This window comes from Eucyclogobius newberryi, unplaced genomic scaffold (genome assembly GCF_026437365.1).
Source record: "Eucyclogobius newberryi isolate DKJ021-1_F unplaced genomic scaffold, fEucNew1.0.hap1 SCAF_3, whole genome shotgun sequence".
NCBI lineage: Eukaryota > Metazoa > Chordata > Actinopteri > Gobiiformes > Gobiidae > Eucyclogobius > Eucyclogobius newberryi.
In genome coordinates this window covers 19589447-19596140 of record NW_027315945.1, presented here as the reverse complement: position 1 = coordinate 19596140, position 6694 = coordinate 19589447, and the positions used below count along the sequence as shown (strand labels likewise).

Sequence of the window (6694 nt, the reverse complement as noted above, 5' to 3'; positions counted from 1 at the left end):
ATCAAAAAATCTATTCGGAAATTGATTACCAATATTGAAATTGAAACCGATATACGGGAAACATTTATATTTAAAGCCCTATCTATATAAATCTAATCTTTGGTTTTCATCTGGACCCCCTAACATTCATATTTGATCTTGCCCTTTCCACCCACAGCCAAAGTTTCTAATCAGTATTCCAGGCTATGCTATTCTAACAGTATTCAGTAAAAACAACAACAAATGAATTACTAATATTACAAGAAGTTTGAGATTTGCTACAAAGTCATATTTGTCTACAAAAAGTAATGGCATTGAATAGTTATTTAGACGCAGCTGAGCTGCTTTCTTGAACAGGTGTGAATTGGCACCTGTTGGGAATCCCCAATGGCTCATATTCTGATGATCTACATTTCATTTTGCCCACTCCACACATTTGTATTATTACCACATTTGTGCTGACTATTAATGTTTACCAAGTCTGATCACTTTAACCGAACTTCTTTGATAAATATAAGCTCTAACAATTTCCCAAACTTATCATCCCTTTATTTTGACAGGGTTTTGTGGATGGCGACTCCTTGTGTTAATATAATACCCAACTAAAAAATTCCAGGTTTAGGTATTTATTTATTAGGTACAGGCTTGTAGGGTACAATAAATAAACACAATAAAGGGATTTTAGACAAACCTATATAAACTCCATAACATTGAGAGAATTCCAGTTTATCCCAGTCCCAGTCTGAACACTTTAGTTTCAACACTTTAGTTTTATTTTTAAGTAATGCTACTGGTCGGGTTTTAATCTGCATTGTGAACTGAATCACAATTTGAAAACATACATTTCAAACCCAATAGCAGTTGTGAAACCTGGCTGGAAAACTAAAAGCCCCTAATCTGAAATCTAAACATTTAAATCCGTCAATGTGGTTTCACAGTGAAACATCGGCGTTAGTATCTCCCCTGTTCTGCCCTGTGAGAGCTCCTCAGAGTCTCATCAGTCCTCGACATCTGTCTTAGTTCAACACAGACACCCTCTTTACTTTTTGCCCCTCTGTTATTCCTGTCCTGCTCCATAATCTTCCTCTCTCCCTTTGTCTTGGCTCTTCAAAGCCGGCTGACTTATGCTTGTCAGAAGAACAGCCTTCATAGTGAAGACGAGCCGGGAAGAGGACATAGACTCGAGATAAGCCCAAATACGAAGTGCCCAGTTTTGCACCCACTTACTCTTTTTGCTGCAGGCCAAGGCACTTGTTGGAGACTGGCCACTTCACTCTTCTTCCTAGTCATTGCAGCTTATGTCCATTGGGATCTGAAAACACACACACAACAATCAATTCTGTTTGAATTATGCTTCTTTTTTTCTTTCTTTCTTTGAGTTCACACCAAAATGCACGAAAAATCACCACTCAGTATATTCTAAAACAGAAATTAATTCAGCATGTTAATTATCTTTTTTCACCAAATTACCTCCCAGGCACAACCAGCCACAATACATCTACCGGTACCGGTACTTAATAAACTATACTATTCTTTCAATGCTTTAATTTCTCTTAAATTCCCTTAAAAAAGAAAGAAAAAAAAACAGAATATAACGTTTATAGCCTATTTGTGAACTTTGACATCAGGAAGTCCCCAATTCCAGTCTCCCCTCCTCAGCTGTGAGTGTGAATACTGGCGGCAGCTTAGCATATTATTAGCATCTCATTACTGTGGCTGTGCTTGGCTTACGGTCTACCACTGTGCTATCGGATTATCAAGGCCTCCACCTTTTCTCAGGGATATATTACATGTTACTCCTGCTCCTTACACATTTTTCACCTCGGACATGATGTGCCGTATCGCTGCCATTCCCTTTCTCTCCCCTGCTATGTGCATTACTATGAATCACTTTGTTTTATAGATATTTATGGCGCTAAAATCACACCAAGTGCTAATAGAAAGCTGTTGGCTGGGAGTGTAATAAAGCTTTCCACAACAGTGTAATGGTATGCGTATTCATCCTGAACATACGCACAGCTCCGCGGTTCGATACTCGCTCTGAACCAAGTAATTACTGTCACATTAGGCTAATACTGTCTAATGAGGTCCGTGTCTACTATGTGTTCAACAGGCATTTTAAAATTAACGGTCGGATGTAAACTAATGCTCTCAGATCCTATATGGTGATATGTATATTAAATCACAAGCAGGGCTTAGTACCATTTAGCAAAGATATATGTAATATATGTATGTAACTTGTGGACCATTTCATCATCTAAGCCTGATGTTGGTGGATAATCACTCTCTCAATTTACTCTTGGTCCAAAACAATACAACTAAAACAATAAACCAAACTATATTGTAATGATTTTCTTGCACAATGCACTTTAATACTACAATTATTGCATTGTACAATCACAACATTCAGGAAGCTCGAACATATTGTAAACATGATTTGATCATTATGAATTAAAAAAATATCTATAATGTTATGTAGAAGTCCCCCATGTCGTGCTGCCTAGTGGACGAATGATTAAGGCTGCAGCACACAGGACAGGCTCCACTTGCAGCCAACCACAATGTTGTGAGTTTGATTCCCTGCTCCGACAGTTTACTGCATGTACTCCTTTCGCTCTCATCCCCAGTCAAAAGAAAAACATAAAAAAAAGAAGTTCTCCAAATCTCATCTGTGCACATCCATTTTACCATAATCTTGGAAATTGAAATAACTCACTGAACTGGAGTAGGATATACAGTAATATATCTTTGAAAATAAACTTGCCACATTCATCAACAAAAACAAACAAGTTGTTATATATTGCAATCTATTACAAAACTTAAATGTTCTTATTGATAAAAAAAATATACAAATAGATTTCAAAAACTAGTCAAAACTCTAACGAATTGGGTGTTAAAATGCCATCTGCTTACTAATCTATCTACTACAGCACTAAAAATAAAAAGCAGTGTAAGTTTTTCACTTAATTAGTTAAAAGTCTTCCCTTTACTGTCCTGTTGTCCCAGGTTAAAAGCATCAAAACCCTCACCTACTCTGTCCTCTCCAACACACAGGACCACGGCTAACCCACATACACCACTCCTTTCATGGACTGCTTTGATCTGATAAGAGGCTGATCCTTGTAAAGGTGGGCCAGCCGAATCAAACAACACATCAGACATAATCAGAAACACATACCACTATTGTCCACTCACTTAAATCAGAGAAGAGGTGCAAAATATATAGTATTGAGACTGGGGGCTTTTATGAGCTGAAAGGCTGATCGTGCTTTTTAATTAGATTACATTTTCTAGTGCTGGTACTGGAGTTTGCGTTTAGTCTATAAGAGATCTATTGTGGTGAAGACATTGCTACTGTGTGTCATACTCTGTTCAACTGAATCTGAACAAAAATAGTCCTTCGATTCAACTAACCAAATGGGCCAACCACTTTGAATTAAATTTGAATGTTCATCAAACAAAAGACCCATATTCAGTATTTTTGCTAATATTGTGAATCAAAATTGTGAATTGTGAATGCAAAAATTCAAGTAAATAATGTGTGAAAATAAGGAACATAAACATATTAAAAATGCAAAATTCACATTTTACCCCCATGTATCATACCCATAACATTCCAGAAAAAAAGTGAAGTTGTTTGTGCCTTTTATCTTTTACCGCTTTACTGTCCCCATTGTGTATAAACCTCAAGTACCTTGTAAAAGCCCCTGCAGCCCCTCCTCTGGAGCAAGAGCCAACACAGTGATCAATACACATGATAGGGAGCTAATCGCTCTCTGTCAAAGCCAGGCCTGCCAGCCACTAATGGCAGCGCTCACAGGGGAGCGTGTGTGAGCGTGGCCTATAATGGCATTGGGACTCTTTAGAGAGTGTTGCTCAAGGTTAGGCTCAGGGGACGAGGGGCAATTGACCGTACTGTCTGTGACACTGACCCCTCCACTGTCAGCGCATTCATCATCCTGAGCTGACATGCAGGAGACTCCAGCACACATCTGCACACGCACAAATACCAAGGGAGATAACGCAGTGGTTCAAATATTAAGTGTTTAGGGGAGTAAAATGTATAATGACCAAATCTAAAGTCTGATATGAATGAAAACACAGCTTAAGCTTTTTTGAATGAGCAGTACAAACGTGTATCAAACCAGCTATCTTCTGCATAGATGAGGAAAATACCAGTTATTTTATTGATAAATGTATGTCCTTAAGTTCCTTTATTCAATTTTCTGTAAATAGACTTGAAAATGCTGATTTGACTACCACTAGATGGAGTCAAGAGCCACAGCAATCTTCAATCTTCACAAAGTTGATCAAATTAAAGGCTTAAAATCTAAATTCACCAATGCAATTAGAAAAAAAAACATCAACTGGCATTACAATCGCGAATCTGACATAATGCAAGGTTGAACAAGATTAAAGAGCAGAAAGACTCAGTTATAGTATGTACATTTAAATAGCTTTATAGTGGAGAATTGAAGAATGTGCAGGTGAGAAATCACAAACTGAAAAGTGTGAGTCTTTGGTGCGTTGGTGCATAGCCCCCTGCTCCTGTGAGCACACAATGCTCCATGTCTCTATATGAATGAGTGGATGGGCTGGATGGCAGGCAGCTGCAGCAGTCTGATACGAGGCGAGCTGCTCAGATATCAGCGCTGACATTTTGGGCTTCGGTACCCACCCACAGCCTCCTGGGAAAGTGATGGCAGCGGCTCTGGTCATGTGCCCTCTCGACTAACCCCCTCCTCTCGCACATATCCTGCCTTTGGCTGTCAATCACAGCTGCGGGCTCTCTGACGCTCCGTCGCCTCAGCCCTGTATGGACCTATTGTGGCACCGCATGAAGGAACCCGCCACCCGGACCCTGTCCCCTATCTGATCCACAGCACTCATCTACTGCCTCATCCATCGCTCATATAGGGCTGCCAGATGGCCCTGCCCACGGACTGAAAAGAAAAAGATAATAGATGAGCAAAATGAGCAGAAAGAATTGTAAACTATATAAATAAATAACGGGATACAGTGGGGAGTCTTATACAGGAAGGGAAATAGCATAGTAAATTTAAAATAGAGAGAGATAAGAGAGATACACTGTGGCCCCTCCTCTTTCCTTCTCTCAGGGCACCTGTCTCTCCTCTCTCCACTGCCCCCCGCCCCGCCCCTCCTGCCCAGCCCCGGGCCTCTGTGTGCTGCTCACTCCATTGTGTCAGCCTTCACAAGTGCTCAGTTTGAGTGGCAGGCCGTCACAGATCAGTTCCCAGCTAAAGCGGCCCGGCAGGCCGGGGTGACGGGCCAGGAAGGGATCTAAGTGGGGTTTATCAGCGCTTCTTAACGCCTCTCCGGCTCCCTGACACAAAAGAGAGGGGGTATTAAACATCTAAAGCAAACCAAAAAGCGTGAAAGCTCCTTATAGGGCCGCGGGATTGCGGATGTGACTGGAGTTTTTTAAAAAAGAAGAAAAATACTGTTGGAAAAAAGCACACAAACGTCTCGGCGGTGAGGAAGCGTTGAGGGAAATTCTAATGTTTTTTCGATCCCATGTGGGTTCAGAGAGTGGGTGGTGCAGAGATATACACCGATAGAAGGAGAAAGAAAGGGAAGAGGAAAAGAGCATCTGTAGGATCAAGATGGCACTAAGCATGTAAAACTGGCTTAGTAAAGCTTTACAGACACCACCTGTTTGTTAATCTGACCCCAACAACAGATTCTGCTATAAACGCAAACAATCATTATCACTGTGTCAAGGTTAGATAGAGACAATCACAACAAAGATAATACTAGTGCCTCACTCACACTACAAGACTGACAAAATATTGTTCACAAAGTGTACATGTACATTGTTTTAGGTGGTACTATTTTTACTTTGTAATAATGTCAAAATGCAGCAATGTGTTGTACAGTTAAAGCAAAGCATTTTCTTTATTCCTCTCAAATTACAACATATTTCTTATTGATGGAATCATGGATGATGAAAAGTGATTTATTACATTTATTGAGATAATGATAATACAATTCATAGAAAAATCAAACTAAGGCTGGGCAATTAAGCATATTTTAAATCTTCGAGTTTTTTTTTAATCAAGAGGTTTATAGCCAATTGTCATAAGCATGTCAATAAAAGCATCTTGTTAAGATTTAAGACTTTGGAGGAATACATTTTGTTTTTGTGTTAAAAGGGCACGGATTAAAGTAAATTTTAGAATACAGAATAAGAATGAATGAATATTTTCGTGTTTTTTTTTCTCAATACAAGGAAAACATAGATTCATTTTTTCACCGCATTGTTCTTTTTTGTCATATCATCAGCTCTAAAACACCTCCATATTGGACATTCCTATAAAAAAAATAAACAAAACAATTAACTGACACAGGTGTCTAAAAAACCTAAAGAATAGAACACACTCTGACCAATGGTGTGTGAGGTCAGTGCAGCAGAGGGGAGTGTTGTGTATGTCAGGCTGCTGGCAGGGGGTTTGTAACTGAGACATTTGGTAAAAGGTCACTATAGAGTTCATTCAGAGAGGTGGATGTGTGAGAAAGAGTTTCCACAGTTAGGACAGTTAGAAGAAGCAGCAATTACAGGAGTTGTCTAGAGTAAACAAAGAGAAACATCAGGAGACCAGAGAGAACAGCAATATGTTAAAAAGAGTGTATGTTTGAAGTAGGGTCACACAATCACCGATTTATTATCTTAACATAGAACATCATATTCAATTTA

General features: G+C 39.4%; 1 long non-coding RNA gene across 1 annotated transcript in view; it reads right to left on the bottom strand.

Annotated features, from left to right (window-relative positions):
* Window positions 1-1264: 1264 nt before the first annotated feature.
* Window positions 1265-6694, bottom strand: part of LOC140374464 (uncharacterized) — a 30744-nt gene continuing 25314 nt past the window's right edge. The window contains exon 3 of the long non-coding RNA XR_011929092.1: window positions 1265-1291. This is a non-coding gene — a long non-coding RNA (uncharacterized lncRNA). The remainder of the gene's footprint in view (window positions 1292-6694) is intronic.